Source organism: Panulirus ornatus, chromosome 26 (genome assembly GCF_036320965.1).
Source record: "Panulirus ornatus isolate Po-2019 chromosome 26, ASM3632096v1, whole genome shotgun sequence".
Lineage (NCBI taxonomy): Eukaryota > Metazoa > Arthropoda > Malacostraca > Decapoda > Palinuridae > Panulirus > Panulirus ornatus.
Genome location: NC_092249.1, coordinates 270,286 through 284,156, shown reverse-complemented (window position 1 = coordinate 284,156; position 13,871 = coordinate 270,286). Strand labels below are relative to the sequence as shown.

Below are 13,871 nucleotides of genomic sequence, written 5' to 3'. Positions count from 1 at the left end.
CTAATGTAGAAAGCGGAAGATGCCTTCACTCATATCGTGTATTGACTCAAGTCACGACTAACGCCTTTGCTACTGCTACCGCTTGGGTTCGCACTATACTCAGTCAGTCGATGGTAGTGGAAGAGGTAAGACACGTTAACATGTTCTCCAAGACTTTAATTGAACTCCTGACTTAGATAATATTTTTAGATCTTCGACATTATTTCAACTGCAGCTTATGTTAATGATGTGTAGTGCTGTGTGAATGTTTTTTTAAGCTTTGATATCCATGGATATTAACTTGACGCTCTAATTTATAAATGGTACAAGCGTTATTATTAGTGTGACTCGATTGATTTACATTTTCATAGCTTGCAGATATTGTAGCTTCACATTGTTGGAGAACTGATCTCGTTATATCTTAATTCAACCATGTTTATGTCATACCTCTTATTTTAAAGGCTTGCCCAAACTTCCACACCTTAGCGAGTGGCCAATACCCACACACCGTAGTGAAGAACCTAGCAATGCCTTTTTTTCGGGTAAAATTCTGGTTTCGCGCTCAATCGCTATAAGCTGTAGATTCTTAGTGATTTTATTCTGCAGAGCACGATTTGGTTCGTTATATCGACGTATTTGATAAGGATATCATACTTAGAATCGTGTATGTCAAGGAAAACGTGTTAAAGTAGCTAAAACAAAAAACCCCATCAAACCTCTTCTAACTCACACAGTAATACAAATGTATAGAAGAAATATGCCATTTGAATGGTCTGCTACTGGGGTTCACATGACCACTTGGTTTACTGTCAGTTTGTTGTCTTTTGTTAGTATTTGTCTGATTCTTATTCATGGGTGTGACAGGTATACTTAAAATATTGAAAATTAGGATAATCTGAGCTGTGGGAGATTGGGTAAGGTTTTCAGTTTTTGCACATTTGTATTACAAATGTATTACTTGTCTCCTAATTGACTCCAGATTTATCAAATGTACATTATTATTGTTATATGTAATATCATTTAGTAAGATATAATGTTCCAAATCATTCACTAAAGCTGACAATGATGTGGTTAAACTTGATTTATACCAAAATTATGATAATATTGCAGGCATTGATGTTGAACATCATATAGCGTTGAATGCTAACAGTTAAAAGTGATAGTAATGTGGGTTACAGATATTGATAAATGTTAAGTTAATTTAAAACTAGGTAATACACGTGAAAAATCAACAAAATTAGTGAAAACCACACCTAATCTCCACAGCAATCAAAATTTGATGTTCACTATTTTTGTTGAAATATATCAGTCACACCCATGGGTGAACCTTGAACAAATGTTGCTTAATGTCACCACAGAGGTGACAGACTGAGTAGCCATTTGATCCACAGAAACAAAGTAATTTATTATTTCTGCTCTACATATTAGCATCTAGGTGGGGTATCCATAGGTTCTGTTGATTTGTTTACAAGTGTTTTCCTGATTTTTATTTAAAGTCACCCATAGTTTCCATTCTTAGGAGTTGACATTGTCCCTAACCTGTCACCAAAGCCCTGCCATACACTCCGTTTAGTACCACACATCTCTGTTACCCTTTTAATATTTACTCGATGAAACCACCTCACACCACATATTGTCATCAAACATCTCATTTCCAACACATCCACCCTCCTCTGAACAGCCCTCTCTATAGCCCACATCTCACAACCATATAACATTGTTGGAACCACTATTCCTTCAAACATACCCATTTTTGCTTTCCGAGATAATGTTTTCACCTTTCACACATTCTTCAATGCTCCCAGAACCTTCACCTCCTCCCCCATCCTGTGACTTACTTCCGCTTCCATGGTTCCATCCGCTGCCAATCCACTCCCAGATATCTTAAACACTTCACTTCCTCCAGTTTTTCTCGATTCAAACTTGCCTCCCAGTTGACTTGTCCCTCGACCCTACTGAACCTAATAACCTTGCTCTTATTCCCATTTACTCTCAGCTTTCTTATTTCACACACTTTACCAAACTCAGTCACCAGCTTCTGCAGTTTCTCTCATGAATCAGCCACCAGCGCTGTATCATCAGCGAACAACAACTGACTCACTTCCCAAGCCCTCTTATCTACAACAGACTGCATACTTGCCCCTCTCTCCAAAACTCTTGCATTCACCTCCCTAACAACCCCATCCATAAACAAATTAAACAGCCATGGAGACATCACACACCCTTGCCGCAAACCAACATTCACTGGGAACCAATTCCTTTCCTCGCTACCTACTCGTACACATGCCTTACATCCTCAATGAAAGTTTCACTGCTTCTAGCAACTTGCCTCCCACACCATATACTCTTATTACCTTCCACAAAGCATTTCTACCAGCTCTATCATATGCCTTCTCCAGAACCATAAATGCTACATACAAATGTATTTGTTTTTCTAAGTACTTCTCATACATTCTTCAAAGCAAACACCTGATCCACACATCCTCTACCCCTTCTGAAACCACACTGCTCTTCCCTAATCTGATGCTCTGTACATGCCTTCACCCTCTCAATCAATACCCTCCTGTATAATTTCCCAGGAATACTCACCAAACTTATACCTTTGTAATTTGAACACTCGCCTTGATCCCATTTGCCTTTGTACAATGGCGCTATGCATGCATTCTGCCAATCCTCAGGCGCTTCACCATGAGCCATACAAAAATTGAATATCCTCACCAACCAGTCAACAACACAGTCACCCCCTTTTTGATAAATTCCACTGCAGTACCATCCAAACCTGCCACCTTGCTGGCTTTCATCTTCTGCAAAGCTTTCACTTCCTCTTCTCTGTTTACCAAATCATTCTCCATGACCCTCTCACTTTGCATGCCACCTCGAACAAAACACCCTATATCTGCCACTCTATCATCTAACACATTCAACAAGTCTTCATCTCCTCTCATCACCACTACTTGTTATTACCTCCCCAGTAGCCCCCATCACCGAAGTTCCCATTTGTTCTCTTGTCTTATGCACTTTATTTACCTGCTTTCGAAACATCGTTTTATTCTCCCTAAAATTTAATGATATATCTTTTCTTTCATACTGTTCGCCATTTCCCGCATTAGCGAGGTAGCATTAAGAAAAGAGGACTGGTCCTTTGAGGGAATATCCTCACCTGGCCCCCTTCTCTGTTCCTTCTTTTGGAAAATTTAAAAAAAAAATGAGAGGGGAGGATTTCCAGCCCCCTGCTCCCTTCCCTTTTAGTCGCCTTCTACAACACGCAGGGAATTCGTGGGAAGTATTCTTTCTCCCCTATCCCCAGGGATAATGATATATATATGATAATGATATATAATAAGGTACAAAGGCAAAGGGGATAAGAGTGAGTGCTCAAATTACAGAGGTATAAGTTTGTTGAGTATTCCTGGTAAATTATATGGGAGGGTATTGATTGAGGGGGTGAAGGCATGTACAGAGCATCAGATTGGGGAAGAGCAGTGTGGTTTCAGAAGTGGTAGAGGATGTGTGGATCAGGTGTTTGCTTTGAAGAATGTATGTGAGAAATACTTAGAAAAGCAAATGGATTTGTATGTAGCATTTATGGATCTGGAGAAGGCATATGATAGAGTTGATAGAGATGCTCTGTGTAAGGTATTAAGAATATATGGTGTGGGAGGCAAGTTGTTAGAAGCAGTGAAAAGTTTTTATCGAGGATGTAAGGCATGTGTACGTGTAGGAAGAGAGGAAAGTGATTAGTTCTCAGTGAATGTAGGTTTGCGGCAGGGGTGTGTGATGTCTCCATGGTTGTTTAATTTGTTTATGGATGGGGTTGTTAGGGAGGTGAATGCAAGAGTTTTGGAAAGAGGGGCAAGTATGAAGTCTGTTGGGGATGAGAGAGCTTGGGAAGTGAGTCAGTTGTTGTTCGCTGATGATACAGCGCTGGTGGCTGATTCATGTGAGAAACTGCAGAAGTTGGTGACTGAGTTTGGTAAAGTGTGTGAAAGAAGAAAGTTAAGAGTAAATGTGAATAAGAGCAAGGTTATTAGGTACAGAAGGGTTGAGGGTCAAGTCAATTGGGAGGTAAGTTTGAATGGAGAAAAACTGGAGGAAGTAAAGTGTTTTAGATATCTGGGAGTGGATCTGGCAGCGGATGAAACCACGGAAGCGGAAGTGGATCATAGGGTGGGGGAGGGGGCGAAAATTCTGGGGGCCTTGAAGAATGTGTGGAAGTCGAGAACATTATCTCGGAAAGCAAAAATGGGTATGTTTGAAGGAATAGTGGTTCCAACAATGTTGTATGGTTGTGAGGCGTGGGCTATGGATAGAGTTGTGCGCAGGAGGATGGATGTGCTGGAAATGAGATGTTTGAGGACAATGTGTGGTGTGAGGTGGTTTGATCGAGTAAGTAACGTAAGGGTAAGAGAGATGTGTGGAAATAAAAAGATCGTGGTTGAGAGAGCAGAAGAGGGTGTTTTGAAATGGTTTGGGCACATGAGAGAATGAGTGAGGAAAGATTGACCAAGAGGATATATGTGTCAGAGGTGGAGGGAACGAGGAGAAGTGGGAGACCATATTGGAGGTGGAAAGATGGAGTGAAAAAGATTTTGTGTGATCAGGGCCTGAACATGCAGGAGGGTGAATGGAGGGCAAGGAATAGAGTGAATTGGATCGATGTGGTATACCGGGGTTAACGTGCTGTCAGTGGATTGAATCAGGGCATGTGAAGCGTCTGGGGTAAACCATGGGAAGCTGTGTAGGTATGTATATTTGCGTGTTGGACGTATGTATATACATGTGTATGGGGGTGGGTTGGGCCATTTCTTTCATCTGTTTCCTTGCGCTACCTCGCAAATGCGGGAGACAGCGACAAAGCAAAAAAAAAATATATATATATATATATATATATATATATATATATATATATATATATATATATATATATATTTCATACCCACTGCGTTAAGAACAGAGGACTGAGCCCGAGAGGTAGTGCTAGGAACTGATGAAGATAGGCAGCATTCACTCACATCCATTCCCTAGCTGTCATATGTAATGCACAGAAACTACAGCTCTCTAAAAAGAGCCATGCCCCATAGACCTTTCCATGGCTTACCCTGAACACTTCATATGTCCTGTTTCAGTCCATTGACACCATGTCAACCCCTGTACACCACATCATTCCAGTTTACTCTATCCCGTGCATGCGTTTCACCGTCCCGCATATTTAGGCCCCAGTTGCTCAAAATCTCTTTCATTCCACCCTTTCCTCTCCAGTTTGGTCTCTCCCTTCTTGTTGTCCATGTTCCCAAACATCCTATATCTTCCACTCTATCAACAAATGCATTCATAATACATTCAAAGTACTCGCTCCATCTCCTCTTAACTTCATCACTTTACCTTTACATCACTTTACCTTTTGACTCCTTCACCAATGTTCCCATTGTTTTTTTGCTTTTTGCAAATTCTTTACCTCTTTCCAAAACATCTTACTCTCCATAAAGTTTATTGATACTCACCCAAAGTGTCATTTGCCCTCTTTTTCAACCCTTGCACCTTCCTCTTGACCTCTTGTTACTTTCCTTTACACTTCACTGTAAGTAAAGTCCAAATGCTCCTCTTTTCTCTTAGCAATTTTACTTCATCCCATCAGTCACTGCCCTTTCTAACCTGCTCACCTTTCGCATGCCACATTCATGTCTTACACATGCCATCACTGCTTCCCTAAGTACTTCCCATTCCTCACTCGCTCCCCTTGCCTCATTTACTTTCACCTTTTGCAATTCTACACTCAGTTTCTCCTGGTATTTCCTTATGCAAAGTCTCCTTTCCAAGCTCTCTTACTCTTGCCACTCTCTTCTCCCAACAATATTTCCTCTTTTTCAGAAACCCACAAATCTTCACCCTCGCCACCACAAGATAGTGAACAGATATCCCACCAGCTGCCCTTCTCAGCATATTTACACCCCAAAGTCTCTCTTTTACATACTTATCAATTAATATGTTATCTAATAATGCCTGTTGACTATCTCTCCTCCTCACATATGTATACTTATGTATATCCCTCTTTTTAAACCAGGTATTCCCAGTCACCAGTTTTTCCAGCATACAACTCTGCAAGCTCTTCACCATTTCCATTAATATCACTGAATACCCTATGTCCCCTATTGTACCTCAATCTGCTAAATTACTTACCTTCACATTTAAATCACCCATTACCAATACCCAGTCTCATACATCAAAACTGCTGACACTCAATCAGCTGCTCCCAAAACCTTGCCTCATATCATCTTTCTTTCCATGGCCAAGTGCATAAGCACCATAATCACCCATCTCTCACCATACACTTTCAGTTTTATCTTCATGAATATAGAATTTACTTCATACACTCTATCACACACTCGCGCAACTCCTGCTTCAGGAGTTGTGCTACTTCTTCCTTCGGTCTTTCCCTCTCACTAACCCCTGACTTTACTTCAAAGACAGTTTCAAACCACTCTTCTGCTTTACCCTTCAGCTTTTTTTTTTTCACTAAGAGCCAGAACATCTAGGTTTCTTTTTTCAAACACTAGTTATCTCTCCATTCTTCTCATCTTTGTTACATCCACACTCATTCAGACACCTCAGTCTGAGCCTTTGAGGTGGATGAGCACTCCCTGCCTGGCTTCTTGTTTCCTCTTTTAGAAATTGAAATACAAGAAGGGGAGGGTTTCCAGTGCCTCGCTCCAGCTCCCTTTAGTTGCCTTCTTTGACACACAGAGAATAGAGAGGTATTTATTTACTATTCATTTATATACTTGATCACTGTCTCCTGCATCAGCAAGGTAGCACCAGGGAACAGATGAAGAAAGACACATCCACTCATGTATTCTTATTGTTTATGTTATACTTTGTCGCTGTCTCCCGCGTTAGCGAGGTAGTGCAAGGAAACAGACGAAAGAATGGCCCAGCCCACCCACATACACATGTATTTACATGCATGTCCAGACACGCACATATACATACCTATACATCTCAACTTATACATATATATACACCTGTACATAATTCATACTGTCTGCCCTTATTCATTCCCGTCGCCACCCCGCCACACATGAAATGACGACCCCCTCCCCCCGCATGTGCGTGAGGTAGCGCTAGGAAAAGACAACAAAGGCCACATTCGTTCACACTCAGTCTCTAGCTGTCATGTACACACATATATATATATGTGCACATATATATCCCTGGCGATAGGGGAGAAAGAATACTTCCCACGCATTCCTCATGTGTCGTAGAAGGCGACTAAAGGGGACGGGAGCGGGGGGCCAAAAACCCTGCCCTCCTTGTATTTTAACTTTCTAAAAGGGGAAACAGAAGAAGGAGTCACGCGAGGAGTGCTCATCCTCCTCGAAGGCTCAGATTGGGGTGTCTAAATGTGTGTGGATGTAACCAAGATGAGAAAAAAGGAGAGATAGGTAGTATGTTTGAGGAAAGGAACCTGGATGTTTTGGCTCTGAGTGAAACAAAGCTCAAGGGTAAAGGGGAAGAGTGGTTTGGGAATGTCTTGGGAGTAAAGTCAGGAGTTAGTGAGAGGACAAGAGCAAGGGAAGGAGTAGCACTACTCCTGAAGCAGGAGTTGTGGGAGTATGTGATAGAGTGTAAGAAAGTGAATTCTAGATTGATATGGGTAAAACTGAAAGTTGATGGAGAGAGATGGGTGATTATTGGTGCATATGCACCTGGGCATGAGAAGAAAGATCATGAGAGGCAAGTGTTTTGGGAGCAGCTGAATGAGTGTGTTAGTGGTTTTGATGCACAAGACCGGGTTATAGTGATGGGTGATTTGAATGCAAAGGTGAGTAATGCGGCAGTTGAGGGAATAATTGGTATACATGGAGTGTTCAGTGTTGTAAATGGAAATGGTGAAGAGCTTGTAGATTTATGTGCTGAAAAAGGACTGGTGATTGGGAATACCTGGTTTAAAAAGCGAGATATACATAAGTATACGTATGTAAGTAGGAGAGATGGCCAGAGAGCATTATTGGATTACGTGTTAATTGATAGGTGTGTGAAAGAGAGACTTTTGGATGTTAATGTGCTGAGAGGTGCAACTGGAGGGATGTCTGATCATTGTCTTGTGGAGGCGAAGGTGAAGATTTGTGGGGGTTTTCAGAAAAGAAGAGAGAATGTTGGGGTGAAGAGAGTGGTGAGAGTAAGTGAGCTTGGGAAGGAGACTTGTGTGAGGAAGTACCAGGAGAGACTGAGTACAGAATGGAAAAAGGTGAGAACAAAGGAGGTAAGGGGAATGGGGGAGGAATGGGATTTATTTAGGGAAGCAGTGATGGCTTGCGCAAAAGATGCTTGTGGCATGAGAAACGTGGAAAGTGGGTTGATTAGAAAAGGTAGTGAGTGGTGGGATGAAGAAGTAAGATTATTAGTGAAAGAGAAGAGAGAGGCATTTGGATGATTTTTGCAGGGAAAAAATGCAAATGAGTGGGAGAGGTATAAAAGAAAGAGGCAGGAGGTCAAGAGAAAGGTGCAAGAGGTGAAAAAGAGGGCAAATGAGAGTTGGGGTGAGAGAGTATCATTAAATTTCAGGGAGAATAAAAAGATGTTTTGGAAGGAGGTAAATAAAGTGCGTAAGACAAGGGAGCAAATGGGAACTTTAGTGAAGGGGGCTAATGGGGAGGTGATAACAAGTAGTGGTGATGTGAGAAGGAGATGGAGTGAGTATTTTGAAGGTTTGTTGAATGTGTTTGATGATAGATTGGCAGATATAGGGTGTTTTGGTTGAGGTGGTGTGCAAAGTGAGAGGGTTAGGGAAAATGATTTGGTAAATAGAGAAGAGGTAGTAAAAGCTTTACGGAAGATGAAAGCCGGCAAGGCAGCAGGTTTGGATGGTATTGCAGTGGAATTTATTAAAAAAGGGGGTGACTCTATTGTTGACTGGTTGGTAAGGTTATTTAATGTATGTATGACTCATGGTGAGGTGCCTGAGGATTGGCGGAATGCTTGCATAGTGCCATTGTACAAAGGCAAAGGGGATAAGAGTGAGTGCTCAAATTACAGAGGTATAAGTTTGTTAAGTATTCCTGGTAAATTATATGGGAGGGTATTGATTGAGAGGGTAAAGGCATGTACAGAGCATCAGATTGGGGAAGAGCAGAGTGGTTTCAGAAGTGGTAGAAGATGTGTGGATCAGGTGTTTGCTTTGAAGAATGTATGTGAGAAATACTTAGAAAAACAAATGGATTTGTATGTGGCATTTATGGGTTGAGGGTCAAGTCAGTTGGGAGGTAAGTTTAAATGGAGAAAAACTGGAGGAAGTAAAGTGTTTTAGATATCTGGGAGTGGATCTGGCAGCGGATGGAACCATGGAAGCGGAAGTAGATCATAGGGTGGGGGAGGGGGCGAAAATCCTGGGAGCCTTGAAGAATGTGTGGAAGTCGAGAACATCATCTTGGAAAGCAAAAATGGGTATGTTTGAAGGAATAGTGGTTCCAACAATGTTGTATGGTTGCGAGGCGTGGGCTATGGATAGAGTTGTGCGCAGGAGGATGGATGTGCTGGAAATGAGATGTTTGAGGACAATGTGTGGTGTGAGGTGGTTTGATCGAGTAAGTAACGTAAGGGTAAGAGAGATGTGTGGAAATAAAAAGAGCGTGGTTGAGAGAGCAGAAGAGGGTGTTTTGAAATGGTTTGGGCACATGGAGAGAATGAGTGAGGAAAGATTGACCAAGAGGATATATGTGTCGGAGGTGGAGGGAACGAGGAGAAGTGGGAGACCAAATTGGAGGTGGAAAGATGGAGTGAAAAAGATTTTGTGTGATCATGGCCTGAACATGCAGGAGAGTGAAAGGAGGGCAAGGAATAGAGTGAATTGGATCGATGTGGTATACCGGGGTTGACGTGCTGTCAGTGGATTGAATCAGGGCATGTGAAGCGTCTGGGGTAAACCATGGAAAGATGTGTAGGTATGTATATTTGCGTGTGTGGATGTATGTATATACATGTGTATGGGGGTGGGTTGGGCCATTTTTTTCGTCTGTTTCCTTGCGCTACCTCGCAAACGCGGGAGACAGCGACAAAGCAAAAAAAAAAAAAAATTATGGATCTGGAGAAGGCATATGATAGCGTTGATAGAGATGCTCTGTGCAAGGTACTAAGAATATATGGTGTGGGAGGCAAGTTGTTAGAAGCAGTGAAAAGTTTTTATCGAGGATGTAAGGCATGTGTACGTGTGGGAAGAGAGGAAAGTGACTGGTTCTCAGTGAATGTAGGTTTGCGGCAGGGGTGTGTGATGTCTCCGTGGTTGTTTAATTTGTTTATGGATGGGGTTGTTAGGGAGGTGAATGCAAGGGTTTTGGAAAGAGGGGTGAGTATGCAGTCTGTTGTGGATGAGAGAGCTTGGGAAGTGAGTCAGTTGTTGTTCGCTGATGATACAGCGCTGGTGGCTGATTCATGTGAGAAACTGCAGAAGCTGGTGACTGAGTTTGGTAAAGTGTGTGAAAGAAGAAAGTTAAGAGTAAATGTGAATAAGAGCAAGGTTATTAGGTACAGTTGGGTTGAGGGTCAAGTCAGTTGGGAGGTAAGTTTGAATGGAGAAAAACTGGAGGAAGTAAAGTGTTTTAGATATCTGGGAGTGGATCTGGCAGCAGATGGAACCATGGAAGCGGAAGTGAATCATAGGGTGGGGAAGGGGGCGAAAATTCTGGGAGGCTTGGAGAATGTTTGGAAGTCGGGAACATTATCTCGGAAAGCAAAAATGGGTATGTTTGAAGGAATAGTGGTTCCAACAATGTTGTATGGTTGCGAGGTGTGGGCTATGGATAGAGTTGTGCGCAGAAGGGTGGATGTGCTGGAAATGAGATGTTTGAGGACAATATGTGGTGTGAGGTGGTTTGATCGCGTAAGTAATGTAAGGGTAAGAGAGATGTGTGGAAATAAAAAAGAGTGTGGTTGAGAGAGCAGAAGAGGGTGTTTTGAAATGGTTTGGCCACATGGAGTGAATGAGTGAGGAAAGATTGACCAAGAGGATATATGTGTCAGAGGTGGAGGGAACGAGGAGAAGTGGGAGACCAAATTGGAGGTGGAAAGATGGAGTGAAAAAGATTTTGAGTGATCGGGGCCTGAACATGCAGGAGGGTGAACGGCGTGCAAGGAATAGAGTGAATTGGAACGATGTGGTATACCGGGGTCGACGTGCTGTCAATGGATTGAACCAGGGCATGTGAAGCGTCTAGGGTAAACCATGGAAAGTTGTGTGGGGCCTGGATGTGGAAAGGGAGCTGTGGTTTCGGTGCATTATTACATGACAGCTAGAGACTGAGTGTGAATGAATGGGGCCTTTGGTGTCTTTTCCTAGCGCTACCTCGCACACATGAGGGGGGAGGGGGTTGTTATTCCATGTGTGGCGAGCTGGCGATGGGAACAAATAAAGGCAGACAGTATGAATTATGTACATGTGTATATATGTATATGTCTGTGTGTGTATATTGAGATGTATAGGTATGTATATTTGCGTGTGTGGACGTGTATGTATATACATGTGTATGTGGGTGGGTTGGGCCATTCTTTCGTCTGTTTCCTTGTGCTACCTCGCTAACGCGGGAGACAGCGACAAAGCAAAATAAAATAATAAATAAATAACATACTGGAGGGATGTCTGATCATTATCTTGTGGAGGCTAAGGTGAAGATTTGTATGGGTTTTCAGAAAAGAAGAGTGAATGTTGGGGTGAAGAGGGTGGTGAGAGTAAGTGAGCTTGAGAAGGAGACCTGTGTGAGGAAGTACCAGGAGAGACTGAGTACAGAATGGAAAAAGGTGAGAACAATGGAAGCAAGGGGAGTGGGGGAGGAATGGTATGTATTTAGGGAATCAGTGATGGATTGCGCAAAAGATGCTTGTGGCATGAGAAGAGTGGGAGGTGGGTTGATTAGAAAGGGTAGTGAGTGGTGGGATGAAGAAGTAAGAGTATTAGTGAAAGAGAAGAGAGAGGCATTTGGACGATTTTTGCAGGGAAAAAATGCAATTGAGTGGGAGATGTATAAAAGAAAGAGACAGGTCAAGAGAAATGTGCAAGAGGTGAAAAAAAGGGCAAATGAGAGTTGGGGTGAGAGAGTATCATTAAATTTTAGGGAGAATAAAAAGATGTTCTGGAAGGAGGTAAATAAAGTGCGTAAGACAAGGGAGCAAATGGGAACTTCAGTGAAGGGCGCAAATGGGGAGGTGATAACAAGTAGTGGTGATGTGAGAGGGAGATGGAGTGAGTATTTTGAAGGTTTGTTGAATGTGTTTGATGATAGAGTGGCAGATATAGGGTGTTTTGGTCGAGGTGGTGTGCAAAGTGAGAGGGTTAGGGAAAATGATTTGGTAAACAGAGAAGAGGTAGTGAAAGCTTTGCGGAAGATGAAAGCCGGCAAGGCAGCAGGTTTGGATGGTATTGCAGTGGAATTTATTAAAAAAGGGGGTGACTGTATTGTTGACTGGTTGGTAAGGTTATTTAATGTATGTATGACTCATGGTGAGGTGCCTGAGGATTGGCGGAATGCGTGCATAGTGCCATTGTACAAAGGCAAAGGGGATAAGAGTGAGTGCTCAAATTACAGAGGTATAAGTTTGTTGAGTATTCCTGGTAAATTATATGGGAGGGTATTGATTGAGAGGGTGAGGGCATGTACAGAGCATCAGATTGGGGAAGAGCAGTGTGGTTTCAGAAGTGGTAGAGGATGTGTGGATCAGGTGTTTGCTTTGAAGAATGTATGTGAGAAATACTTAGAAAAGCAAATGGATTTGTATGTAGCATTTATGGATCTGGAGAAGGCATATGATAGAGTTGATAGAGATGCTCTGTGGAAGGTATTAATAATATATGGTGTGGGAGGAAAGTTGTTAGAAGCAGTGAAATGTTTTTATCGAGGATGTAAGGCATGTGTACGTGTAGGAAGAGAGGAAAGTGATTGGTTCTCAGTGAATGTAGGTTTGCGGCAGGGGTGTGTGATGTCTCCATGGTTGTTTAATTTGTTTATGGATGGGGTTGTTAGGGAGGTAAATGCAAGAGTTTTGGAAAGAGGGGCAAGTATGAAGTCTGTTGGGGATGAGAGAGCTTGGGAAGTGAGTCAGTTGTTGTTCGCTGATGATACAGCGCTGGTGGCTGATTCATGTGAGAAACTGCAGAAGCTGGTGACTGAGTTTGGTAAAGTGTGTGGAAGAAGAAAGTTAAGAGTAAATGTGAATAAGAGCAAGGTTATTAGGTACAGTAGGGTTGAGGGTCAAGTCAATTGGGAGGTGAGTTTGAATGGAGAAAAACTGGAGGAAGTGAAGTGTTTTAGATATCTGGGAGTGGATCTGTCAGCGGATGGAACCATGGAAGCGGAAGTGGATCATAGGGTGGGGGAGGGGGCGAAAATTCTGGGGGCCTTGAAGAATGTGTGGAAGTCGAGAACATTATCTCAGAAAGCAAAAATGGGTGTGTTTGAAGGAATAGTGGTTCCAACAATGTTGTATGGTTGTGAGGCGTGGGCTATGGATAGAGTTGTGCGCAGGAGGATGGATGTGCTGGAAATGAGATGTTTGAGGACAATGTGTGGTGTGAGGTGGTTTGATCGAGTGAGTAACGTAAGGGTAAGAGAGATGTGTGGAAATAAAAAGAGCGTGGTTGAGAGAGCAGAAGAGGGTGTTTTGAAGTGGTTTGGGCACATGGAGAGAATGAGTGAGGAAAGATTGACCAAGAGGATATATGTGTCGGAGGTGGAGGGAACGAGGAGAAGAGGGAGACCAAATTGGAGGTGGAAAGATGGAGTGAAAAAGATTTTGTGTGATCGGGGCCTGAACATGCAGGAGAGTGAGAGGAGGGCAAGGAATAGAGTGAATTGGAGCGATGTGGTATACCCGGGTTGACGTGTTGTCAGTGGATTGAATCAAGGCAT

General features: G+C 42.6%; 1 protein-coding gene across 4 annotated transcripts in view; it reads left to right on the top strand.

Moving 5' to 3' along the window:
• Window positions 1-13,871, top strand: part of Fatp1 (Fatty acid transport protein 1) — a 186,391-nt gene continuing 172,520 nt past the window's right edge. For 3 of the 4 annotated variants that reach the window (XM_071677795.1, XM_071677794.1, XM_071677792.1), the window contains exon 1: window positions 1-125. The gene's annotated coding sequence lies outside the window, so the exon portion shown is untranslated. The remainder of the gene's footprint in view (window positions 126-13,871) is intronic. The other variant, XM_071677793.1, reaches the window with a different exon arrangement.